Source organism: Oxyura jamaicensis, chromosome 5 (genome assembly GCF_011077185.1).
Source record: "Oxyura jamaicensis isolate SHBP4307 breed ruddy duck chromosome 5, BPBGC_Ojam_1.0, whole genome shotgun sequence".
NCBI classification, from domain to species: domain Eukaryota; kingdom Metazoa; phylum Chordata; class Aves; order Anseriformes; family Anatidae; genus Oxyura; species Oxyura jamaicensis.
This window is the reverse complement of record NC_048897.1, coordinates 56,801,321-56,813,893: the sequence shown is the minus strand read 5'-3', so window position 1 is coordinate 56,813,893 and position 12,573 is coordinate 56,801,321. Positions and strand designations below refer to the sequence as shown.

Here is a 12,573-nt window from a genome sequence, read left to right as displayed (position 1 = left end):
AAAAGGGGTTCAGGAAAGTAAAAAACACTTTCTTATTAAAATTGATGAGTGTTGAAAAAGATGACCCCTAGGGAGTTTTCTTTGGACTTAAGTTTTCATGCAAAATAGTTGCACAATTTGAGATATGATGAAAAATTAGTTTAACAGAAATACATAGAAGAATTTGAAAATACCACCCTAGATATATATAAATATTTGATGCCTAGACTTATTTTGAGTTACAGGAGATTCAAAGGGAACGCTGCTATTGGAGTCAGACACTTTTCAAGAGCACCACTTTGAAATTATGTTGTTACTACAGAAAGGTCCAGTATCTCTCTTCATGGGTCTGCTGACTGTTCAATGTATCTTCTGTCATGCTGCTGCACTGGGTTTCATCTCTTAAGGGAAAAAAAGTAAAGAATAGAGGAGTAGTAAACGGCACAGCAATCTATAAAACTATTGGCATTTCAAGCATGTTCAGTATGTCTTTGTGATTAAAGGCAAATGGTGCATACATGCTGATATTTTTTTATCTGTTTTTGAAAGACACGGCGTCTGGACTTCTTATATCAATACTAATCTGAACTTTTGTAAGAGTATAGTATTTTTATTTGATGATATTTTGATCCTAAGATCATTTATTATGTTCAGAGAGCTTTAAAGCAAAGAGCACTTCGCATATCTGTCCAACAGTCCACAATTGAATGACTATGATTCATTTACTAGATGGGAAGAAAGTTCCTTGATATTAGTCTTGAAAGCAATCAGTCATTAGACTGGCACATTAGCTTTGTTCAAAGTCATTTGTGAGATTCTTTGCAGGAAATAGTGGCTAATAAAGTAAGGAAATGATAGAAGAATATTGAGACCCTATTAAATCATTAAACCCAATTCCTTCTCAAATACAATAAAGGCTTTGAACAGCTAGACAACAGTCTATAAAGTTGCATTTATATTCTAAGAAAAATAATAAAGAAAGTCTGCCTCCATAACATTGGGTCTTAAAACACAAGGAATGGTTTCGGTTGTCATTCGCTTTCCAAAACTGGTGTGACTGATACCATCAGGTGTCTTTTCCACCAATATAACCTCAGGCCTAAAACATAGGTCAAAATCCCACACTCTCAAAATAAGGCTTGGGAATGCATGATTTATAATGTGCTGATCAAACTCCAATAGCTGTCTTGTGCTTTGTTAAATCCTGCAGAGAGCTTTGGCTGAGATCTGGATAAACAGCTGAACTTTAGGTTGATAAAATACTTTGTGAACTTACAGTATAGAGTGTTATATACAAATATTAATCTTCAGAGTCTCTATGTTTTATGGCCCAGGTTTCTAACTTCCTCATGAGAATTATATTAGAGAAGTCAGTATAATGCATACTTGCAGATGTGGACATAGACTAGGAAGGCTGGATTAAGAAAAAAAAAAAAAAAAAAAAACAGGAAAAAAAAAACACAAAGAAAGGGGAAATGGATGGGAAAATATTTCAGAGAAAGTATAAATATGTAATCTTGTGATTTTTGGTAGTTCCTTATCTTGAAATGATTCTTCACTCTTGTATTTTGGGAATTCATTCTCCTCATCAAATTCATGAACACTTTCTTGTCAGAACTATTTGTATTTTAAAAAGCAAGAATTTTCTCTAAGCTTTGAAAACACAAGGCAAGGGAAGGCAAGGCAAGACAGGTTACCTCTCATGGAAAGAGACGCAACACATTTTGTAGCGAATGGCAGGTTTTTTATTCTCTGTAGTACACTCAGGATTTCATCTACAAATTAATTTTTATATATGTATTTATCTTCTCCCAGTATTAGTAGTATGTTAATGCATGTATACTGTTTTTTAAGAACTAGAAGCCAGTATACCAAGTTTCTGATGTGGCAAGAGGTTGGCTATGCAGCAGTAATAGTCCCACATAAAAATTACCTTCCTCTCTTTTTTTATTTTAGAGATAGGAGACGCTCACTTTTTTATTATTATTATTTTTTATTTTTTTAAGTTACAAATACTGGAGAAAAGTGGCTAAAAGTTTGATCTCCTGGTTTGTCTACTTTATGGACAACCAAGCAGAAATTACAACGATTCACATGGGCACCAACCAGTAGGTATTGGAGGAAGGCATGGTCTGACAGCTCACTGTGCATCTCTGTGGGCACTCCAAGGGCCTGGCAGTCACCACGAGGCCTTTCGTTTTGCTAAGAGCTACCTCCTTGTGAGTACATGCAAAGACAAACTACATGAGCAGTTGCTGTACAGGAAAACTGTGGAGCCTCATTCAGCCAGAAGCAAAATCAGCATCTTTGTCTTTCATAGACCTGTGCGTTAGCCATGTTCCTCGGGGAGCACCTTCAGCCTGGAACTCTTTCACATCACACCATTTTCTGGGCTCAGTAACTAAACCCAGACAGTGACCTTAGCAGGGAATGGCTTTAGGATTTTTTTATGTTTAAATCCTAGGTATGTAAAAGACTGTTTTTACAGTGTAATCTTCTAAAGTTACCATGTATCCAGAATTGACATATACATTGAGTTTCTGAAAAAAAATACTTTCCTATAGGATTTCAATAGCTGTTGATATAAGATTTATAATTGTTTTAGAGACACCTTCTTTACATCTCCTAACATATAAGAAAATACTGCCATCTGTTGTTACATACAGTAAGTGCAGCTTCTTCTTACAATTAATATTTCTTAGACGAGTTTCACATCCCTCTGCTATCTTTGCTGCCTTAACAACTCACTATTCAATTGTTTTCAGGAAAAGCTGTGATATTACAGTCTCACATTAGAGTAGGCTAATGAATTTCAAATATATTTACATGTTTAAATGTTGAAACAAGCATAATACTTTTATTTTTCTGTAGTGGGCTTGGTTAAGGATTTGGGGGAACTATGTCATTGAACAAAGGGTGATTTCTGTAACCACTAGATATTAACTGTTGGGGTGGCTAACAAACAGTCTGCTGAGAAATATCAGCGCATTTCGTGCTGACACTTACTTAAAAAGCCTGGACTCTTACCTTGATACTGTAATGAAGCAAATGGCACGAGGTAACTTGTGGAAAGTTTAGAATTTGCAATACAGAAGAACCTGTGAAGAATGATAATCTTATTGTAACACGTGGCCTTTCTAAATACATCTAACTAATCTAACATCTTTCTAATACATCTAACAAATGATTTTATATTTTAATATATAAAATTTTCCTGACTCTTTTTTTCCCCATTCAGATACTTAGAGTCATCATTTAAACTCTTCATGTCCAAGAAAAATCTCTTCATGTCCAAGAAAAAATCTCTTCATGTCCAAGAAAAAAAATAAATCCTTGTGAAACAAAAATTCTTCAGTAAGGGGCATGACATTTACAATCTTCTGCTTTATTCATAATTTATTCCAATTAGGTTGCACATATTTAGTTTCTCAGGTTACACTGTATTGTATTGTTTTACTAAAAAAGTCAAACAGGTAGCATATGAAGGTATGGAGGGAAAAAAATGGTTGTATTTCAGAGGACTGTGGATCTTTCAGTGCAACCATCTGCATTTGAAACTTTGCCTTTGAATTCTTACAGTCACATTTGATGGGAGAGAATATGGTACAAACTGGATGTCAAAAAAGGAGAGCAAAAATCTGTGAACAGTACAAGTTTAACCCACAGCATTTAAAAAATTATTCTGGTTCTGAATTTCTGATTAAATGTCTTCTGCTTTACTTTCATCATCCTCATCTTTCCTATTCTTTCTCAGCCTCTTGCTGTGCTCTTTATTTCTTTCCCTCTGGTTTTAATCTATAACTTCTTGAAAATTTGACAAGCTACCACTTAGCACGTGAAGCTGATAGGATGCAAAAGCTACAAATACTTCAACATAGCTGCCAGCTTGTTCATGTTATTTTTTGTTAATAATGTGTAATTTCCAAAAGGCAGAAGCAAAATGCCTTTCTTACAGATATGGACAGCACAATCTAATCAGGGTGTTCACAAGGCTTTTATTCACAAAGGTTAAGCTGATAGAGACTAATCTACAACCAACAAAAGTGGGCTTCACATTATGATTTGTCCATAGGGCACTGAATTACTGTATTAACTGTAGAGGGAGTCTAGGAAGATTAGCTTCATCAGATTAAAGCTAGTTTTTTGGACAGTCACTGTAGAAATACCATGTTAGTATGAGATCGATATGTAGCTGCCTTTACCGTATTATATAGATGTGTATCTCTGCTAAAATTTATGCATCACAGCTGCTAATGTGACTGTTCCGGATTACTTACAGATAATGATCTAAATTGTCTTCTATATTGTCACTTTCTTCTTTTGTTTCTTCCTCCAACTCCTTATTTTCTTTTTTCTTCACAAGTAGAACATCTGTCCAAAGGAAGTCTGTCTCCGACTGCATTTGCCTTTTACTTCTATAACTTACTACAAATACAAAGATGCATAAAGTGAATTACAAAACATTGCTAAAGCACTGTCAATCTGGTGTCATTGTATAAAAGTGAATAAGATTTTTTTTTTTGAAAAGGTTGATAATTTTTAAATATTTATCTCAACTTCCCATCCTTCAGAACATATTGTGAACTTTTAAGATATAGTTATCACTGTACCTTTTTCTCTCTGTCTATACCCTAAAACCCAGAACTGAAAACTAATTCTGAGACAGATACTAACAAAATTACAGGATTATTCTCTGTGTACATCATAAATGAGATTTGAATGTGTTTAAGCCATGTCAAGGTTTTCATTTTAATTTTCTGCACCAGGAAATGGGCACCTGATGAACCTAAAATGAGGCATTCCCTAAAGCAGACGCAGATGAATGCAGTGTAATTCTCTATACCTGGGCTGATGCATCCCACCCTAGATTTCTCCTGATTACAGGCTCAGTGCAGCTATCATTAGAGCACAGGGCACTATCAGGCTCTACGCAACAGAGTCCACTTCTTAAGCATAGCAGCAGGAATTGCTCTCTGTATACGATGGTAGGAAGGGCACTCATTCAGGGAGTGGGAGACCATCTGCTGCCATTTGGGAACGCCCAGCTGCCTTGCTGAAGACGTGCTATTGTGCAGAAAGCTCCCGCCACCCCAATTCACCAAACCAATGGAAATGACATGAAGCAGCAAACCAGTATGGTGTGTGCAATTGTAAATGGGAGATGTGGATTCAGGTTCCTTCTCCCAGAATTCTGGTACATATTTTCTGAAGGCTGTTCTGGTAGCAGAAATGGAACTTAAGCATAACCACCTGTTCTGGAAGGCTAATCCTGTATATAATAAAGTCATGTTACCAGTTTTATATCAGTATGCAGTATTTGTTTACCAACAATGCGCAACATGCAAGTTCCTGTTGGCGTTGGAAGTGGCTAGGAAGGTTATGCATTTATTGCTAAATATAAAATATACACAAAATATTTATTTGCAGCATTTAGAGAAGATGTGAAGCAACTTAGAGTTCTCTGATTCTGGTTTTTGAATGATTATAAAGTTTGTGAACACGGACAAACTTCTTTCTGGCAAAATTCACTCTGAGAAGTTTGTCTGTGGATTGCCTATACCGAGAAACAGCAATGATCTTTTGATTCCAGGAAAGCAAACAGGAACCTGACTTCTTACTATAGAATTTGAGTATACTTACTTTTTAAGGTTGACGTGAGATATTAACAGCATGTACAAAAATATAAAGTGTTTGAATTCAGTAAAAAGTTTACAAAATTTCAATTACATTCAATGCTAGTTTTTGACACAGTATCCACTTCAAAATACAGAGGAAACAACCTTCATGATCATTGCCTTGGGAATGCAAAAAGAACATTAAGCCTGCAAGGAGAATCCTGACAACACGCTGTGTGGCAATGAGATTTCTTCCTGTTCTAAAACACCAGCTTCTATTTGCTTAATGCTCCTGGGGTTGCCAAGTAAATTGTTTCAGGAAAACGATCCAAGGTAAAATTACATAAAAGCAACAAACACAGCTAATACAGAAAAAAATAAATAAATAAATAAAAAAGCAGCAGGATAATTTCACTGCTCAAGTTTAGAGAATACTCCCACATAGAGCTGGACTGCTGCTAACACAGAAGTGGCTGAGGACAGAGCAATGGGGGGACTTTTTCTGCTGGCTTTGGTGTTGGAGAAACTAGCATAGGGCTCTACCTTTATGCCTGGATTCTCCTCATATTCTGTGAGATTCTTTTCCCTTGACCTGTAAATGGATCCACTGGCTGAAACAAATGGTAGAGAAACACAAGAGATATGGAGGACTACTTTTAGGAGCCTTACAGAAAAGAAAATTCAACAGCTTAACAATGAAAACAACAAAGTCAAATGACTCCAGAAATATGTAGAAGTCAGAGGTGCAGAAGCTAGAACAATTCATTAAAGCTCCATGTAAGAAGATCTGAATTATTTTCAGAGCACTGTATTTGCATTTTAGATATAGCAGAATGAACTAATTATGAAATGTATGCGTCAAAGATTTCAATTTCAGGCTTGACTTTACTTTGGAGATTAATTTTTTACTTTATCATTTTTGCAGGCAGTTCAGTGGACAGCCTTATTTGAATGTTACTCATTGTTCAGTGATGTATGAAGTGTATTTAATCAATGTGAAGAAGTAATATTAAACTATTATGAGAAGCATCAAATGTTCTAAAAAAATCTCAAACAGAGGGTCAAAAGGTAACAATATGAGAAACAGTGTATTAAACTTATTCTTTACATCCAAGCTTTTCATGGTATATAAATTATCCTTTTGTCACATAAAAGTAAAGTGTAAAATGCATTTTTCTATCCCCTTGATTAAAATTATCATATATATAATGAATCAGACATTTTTCCATGTTTTGCTATTTGCTAAAAGAATTTTAAATAATTATTTAAGATTTGGTGTGCATTTTAAATGGCTGGCTGCAAAAACCTTTGACAGGATGGTCCTCACAGTCATTAAATCATTTGTCAGCATTTTGTTATTGCAGAATAAGGTAATTGCCAACAAGGACAGTTATTTCAACAATTCACATTTCCACAAGTATTGCAAACCCCACTTTATGAAGATCCAAGCCTGATCTTAATAAAACTGTCACATGAACCTCTTTTTTTTTTTTTTTCCTTTTTAATCTTTTCAGTCACCAACACAATGACAGTCATCATCTTAGTTTCAACTATGACAGCTAGACATAAGGAACTGCTCATCCCAAACCTATGAGTGGAACAACATTCATTTTCAAGCCAGCACTGCCAACCCCATTGTCCAGTGCTGCTTCATTTGAAACGTACTCAGGATTTCTATCCCTGTCCAAACAATCAATGGCCACATTTTAAGTGCATTTTCACAGCGGGTGCCATAGGTTAAAATGTCCTGGATATAAAGCCACAACTCTCTTAGCAGTGCTGCATACAGCCTCAGTGGGCTAGGTCAGTGTGGAAGGCATACCACCAGCCAGAAAAGGAACTGCCCAAAGGAGCGTGAGCTATGCCAGAGAGCACTTTCTGACAGACTTAGACTGAAAATATTTATTTTCCTTGTACACTGGCTCACAGTTGTGGATCATACAAATAGTAATGGAGGAAGAAATAATGACAAAATACAACCTTTTAAGTCTTGTATGGCTTGCACTTCCTAAGTCAAGGAACTCTCACTCAGAAATGAAGAAGCTACTTTGAGATGAACAGAAGGGACTCAAAGGAAGAAACGATGTGCATTCAAACCTTTGACAAGGTAAGATATTCTCAAAGGGTAATAGAAGGGTAATACTCAAAGTCTGTTTGAACTAAGGAAAAATTCATTACTTAATAAGGAAAGTGATAGCTTTGGCTCCTGTGGCTTTTGGAGAAAGTTCATCGTTAAGGCTACTGATAGCTTTTTTGTTTGTTTGTTTCTATTTGAAGATCTATTCAAGTTAAAGTTAACTGCATTCAAAGAAATTAATTTCATACCACTATTAAAATGAACTGCTGCCACCTCACTGTGTCTTTAACATATTTGTGATACCTCATCTAATAACGACGGATGTCCTTGCTTTTGTTTCTATCTCCATTCCAGAAAACTTGCAGTTTCACAGGCACAAAGTGATAAGAATTCTGGACTGGGGAGTTAAGTAGCGAACAGGCTTTGAATCAGCAGCATTTCAAGTGGCTAGAATAAATGTTTTCAGCGAAAAAAAAAAAAAATATTGAATTTGGTACACTTCCTTCAACAAACCTTCTCAGTTTCTGCTTTGACTTACTAGTGTTGTGGAGAACGCTATATATTCAAAGTTAACTGCACACAAATACATTATAAACATAGGCAGCAATGAAATCTGATATAGAACACAGACTGACAAAGGAAAATGTTTCTAGTTTGTCTACCTTTGAAGAACATAAAAAAACAAACATGAAATGAACGAACATGAAAAAATATCTGAGGCTTCAAAAAAAGTCTTCCACTGGATTTACAGTGTTTTATGTACTACCTTCCATCTACAACCACATTTTAACATTGCCACCATTAAGAATTCCATTGGCTTAGAATTCCATTGGCTTGCTGAAATCAAGCATAACTAAGTCTTTTCAGGATTTGGGTTACGCTGTCCTGCAGAATACTTTTGCTCCTAACTTTACAATCAGAGGTAACTGTACAACATTCCTGGTGGAAAGTGCTACTACGAACAAAATAAATGTGTTCCAATTTCACTAAAGTCTCTGATAGATACCAAAGCTACATAGCCTGACAGACAACACTTAACTACTTTTGCTTCAACTTCCCAGTAGATTATTTTCTTGAGTGAAGCTAATCTATCAAGTCCAGATTTAATACAGTTGAAAAATATCATCATTTAGATTGCCAAGATAAATGAAGACTAATTTACATATCATTACCTGACAGCACTACTGCTGATGCCTTGGCGAAACCTAAAGGTCCACATGACAATACAGTGAAACTCAGAGATTTAAATGAACCTTTTTAATTATTTGAAATATGAAAAACGATTATGTTAAGTTTAAATTTTTGTTCATCTTGATAGCAAATTTTATTTACTGTCCAACTTGTCTTTATGTCGAAGATGCAGGAAATTACCTAAGGTAACACTCAGAGCCTTATATTACATATACTGACCAGGCAGAGCTCAGACTCAGTAGAACAGTTGTCCCGAATTCTTTGTCTCTGACTGATGTCTGGTTAACGTAACGACAAAACCTTTTCATTTAATACATATATTTTTTATAATAAGCAAAAACACATCCAAACAATGCTCAAAATCTGATTTAAATGGCAAAAAACTGTTACTATTCTTATCTTGTCTTGTTTAACCTATTATAACTCACAGCACAAAGATTTATAATGTTAATCTTGATGTAAGTTGTTAATACACGAGTTTACAAACTGTTCTACTAAATCGGCGAGATGTGACACTATCTTATTTGAGCAAGATTAGATAAATTAGTTACAGTTCATAATCAGAAAAAACGTGTTTAAGATTATCTAGAAAGATAAAAGTGGGTTAGATAAAAGTTACAGTTGTGATGGAGTTTCCTTATTACCTTCACACTATAGAAAGGGGATTTTATTTATTTTTACAGTCTACCCACCAAAAAATCCCATGAAACTTTGTATGATTTTGAGCCTTTTAGAATGCCATAACATTTTATAAGATCTTCCAGTCCCTTCTTACGCAAAATAATAGAGTCTGTTAGGGTAAGTATCATAGAATCATAAAATGGTTTGGGTTGGGAGGGACCTTAAAGATCATCTAATTCCCACTCCTCTGCCCTTGGCAGGGAAACCTTCCACTAGACCAGGTTGCTCAAATCAATGCACAGTACTTCACCCAAGTTCATCAGTGACAGTTACAGGCATCTATAATTCCTTAAAAAGAGACAAGCTAATTCCTGGGACAGGTACTAGGTTCAGTGTAGGGAGCCAAGATTGAAACTTGTAGGAAGAACACCTTACCTGTGAAAATTTAACATATGTTGTAGATTGAAGTCACTGTTTGTCTTCATACCTCTATTAGTTTTGGCATGGTGGCAAAATAATCTCTCTAAGAATAAAGCTGAAGCTCTGTGTTGCAGATGTTTCATTCATAGGAACAAATTCTATTGCACATGAATTTTCTGTTATGTTTGAAAGTTTCTCAGTAATGTGGAGGAGGTAACGGAGGCAACATTGAATTTCCAACTAGTTTTTAACCTGGTATAGGAGTAAAAGATTTTGTAAATTTACAATAGAGATTATTTCAGTTAGTAAGCTGTTACAGTATAATTATATCAGCGTTAACTCCTTGAACTAAGTTGTGCACTACCACCTATTTCTCCTGACTCAGAGTCAGTGAGTCATTAATTTACATACTTGGGTAGCTGAAAATTAATCCTATCCTGATTTTTCTTCTCTTCCTAATGGCACTAGGAAGAGGCTCTTGAACCAGACCCTCAGTAGCATATGAATAGTTCTGTGAAGCTTCTGACAAATTCTCTGTCTTACTGTTAATGAACGTTTGTAGAATATGCCAAAAGGTCTTTGCGGCAAACACTATTATGCTGGCAAATGGGGAATCTTTATAAACAGCTTATAAGCCTTTATAATTGCCTTTTATAAAAGCTGACATATTTAAAACTATAACGGCATTAATGACTGCAACTGTTATGACTAGATATGTACAAAAAGTTGTATCATTGTAGAATCCCATCTGTAACGCCACCTACCAGAGGGTTTAGAGGTGTAATTTCTTTCAGTAGCACGAGGTGGAGACAATGATTCACACACAACGCTTGCTAACATACATTTTTCCAGCTGCTGTACCACAGCCACTGCCAGTTAGCATGATTTCACTTTTCCATTCACTTCATTACAGATTGCAAGGTTACATTTTTTGTAGTAGCTATAACAAAGAAAGTAAAATAAAATTATTCGTGCTTTGAGTAGGTACCAGGTCTCCCTGAATCTCTTTCACACACGTGTATGTGTATGTAAATCACAAAACGCCAGGCAAACTATAAACAAAGTACCAGAGCTTTCTTTCCAGGCCTAATATACGTGACATTTATTTACTAACGATAACTCTGACCGCATTTTTTCTTGAGCCATAAGAAACATCCTTACCCATAATCTTAAATTTACTTTTTTTTTTTTTTTTTTTTTTTAATAACTAGAAAATACATACTCAATTAAAAACCTCAGTCTTTGTAAAATCAATGATACTTCTGAAATTCCTGGAAATAAAAATTAACAACAACAGAAACATCCATACACAGTAATTTACTTTCCCCACATTAACTTGATTTATTGAGCCTTTCATAGCACATTTAATAGTCCTTACCACAGAACGGTCTCCCAGTTAGCAGCTGGAGAGTTTTGACGTCGGCCATGACCAATGGTTGATATCATGTGCTCTGTGCCCATCTTTAACTTCATAGGAACTAGTTTTGAACTAGTTAGGAGGCACTAGAAGAGAAAAGCCAACAAAGATAAGCGCATGCTACTAAGCAACTGCCAGGAGACCCCTTTGCAGATATTCAGCCTAAAATTTAAAAAGTGGTTAGCGAGTTAAGAAGGTTTATTGCATCAGTATGAGACACCGTATATAGCAGCAAGGGACTGCCTAATACAGCCTGCAAATCTGACGTATTTGAATTTCCAAATGATAAAAATAGTACAAGTTAAAGATCAGGCAAAAGTAAGCTGTTTTATTTAAGCTGCTGAAACAAATGCAGATGGAGTTCTTACTCTGGCATACTATCTCCTTGTCGTCTAAAAGATGGGATCTCCTAGCAACTAAGTTGTTCTGAATTAAAATGTTTTTACCACACTAAATGCGAGTGTGGGCTAATTTCCCTATGGCAATCAAAGTTTTGAATTTGGCTGAGCCTAGCTGTAGCAGACTGTAGTCTATGAAAGCATATTGGGAGTCTGCATCCAAAGGGATCCTCTTGGAAATATCCGTTTAAGTTAGCAGAACCATTAGAAGGGTTTGGCAAATTTCCCTCTAGGCTGCTGGGGTTTGATCCTGGTCAGGAAGCAGCTGGAATTTATGTAGCTTGGGTTGATTCCTTTAGGTTTCTTTGCACTATTGCCTCTTCCAAAGAGAAAAGGAAGAGAAGTATTGGTTGTTACTGTGCTGTTCATGACATCTGTTCAATGAATAACAGACTGGTTAGGGGTTGGAAGGGACCTCTGGAGGCCATCTGGTCCACAACCTTGCTCGAGCAGGGACACCCAGATCAGGTTGCCCAGGAACTTGTCCAGGTGGCTTCTGAAGATCTCCAGGGAGGAAGAACACAGCCTCCCTGGGAAACCCATGACAGTGCTCCGCCACCCACACAGCACAGAAGTGCCTCCTGATGGGCAGAGGGAAACTCCTATGTGCCAGTTTGTGCCCGTTGCCTCTTGTCCTGGCGCTAGGCACCACTGAAAGGAGTCTGGCTTTGTCTTCTTTGCATCCACCCTTCAGACAACCCATCCATGCTAAAAAAAATCATAAAAAAAATCAAAAAGCCTTTTCAAATGCAGGGTTGCTTTTCAAGCAATGAAGATAACCATTCTTTAAGAACATGATGCTGTGGTCTGTAGCTGTCCTACACACTTTTGCCAAGTGTGAGGGAAAAAAGAGAA

General features: G+C 36.2%; 1 long non-coding RNA gene across 1 annotated transcript in view; it reads right to left on the bottom strand.

The window, feature by feature from the left end:
• Window positions 1–223: 223 nt before the first annotated feature.
• Window positions 224–12,573, bottom strand: part of LOC118167975 — a 72,955-nt gene continuing 60,605 nt past the window's right edge. Inside the window, exons 8-10 of the long non-coding RNA XR_004751318.1 lie at window positions 11,282–11,406; window positions 3,007–3,077; window positions 224–380 (exon numbers count right to left, since the gene is read on the bottom strand). This is a non-coding gene — a long non-coding RNA (uncharacterized LOC118167975). The remainder of the gene's footprint in view (window positions 381–3,006; window positions 3,078–11,281; window positions 11,407–12,573) is intronic.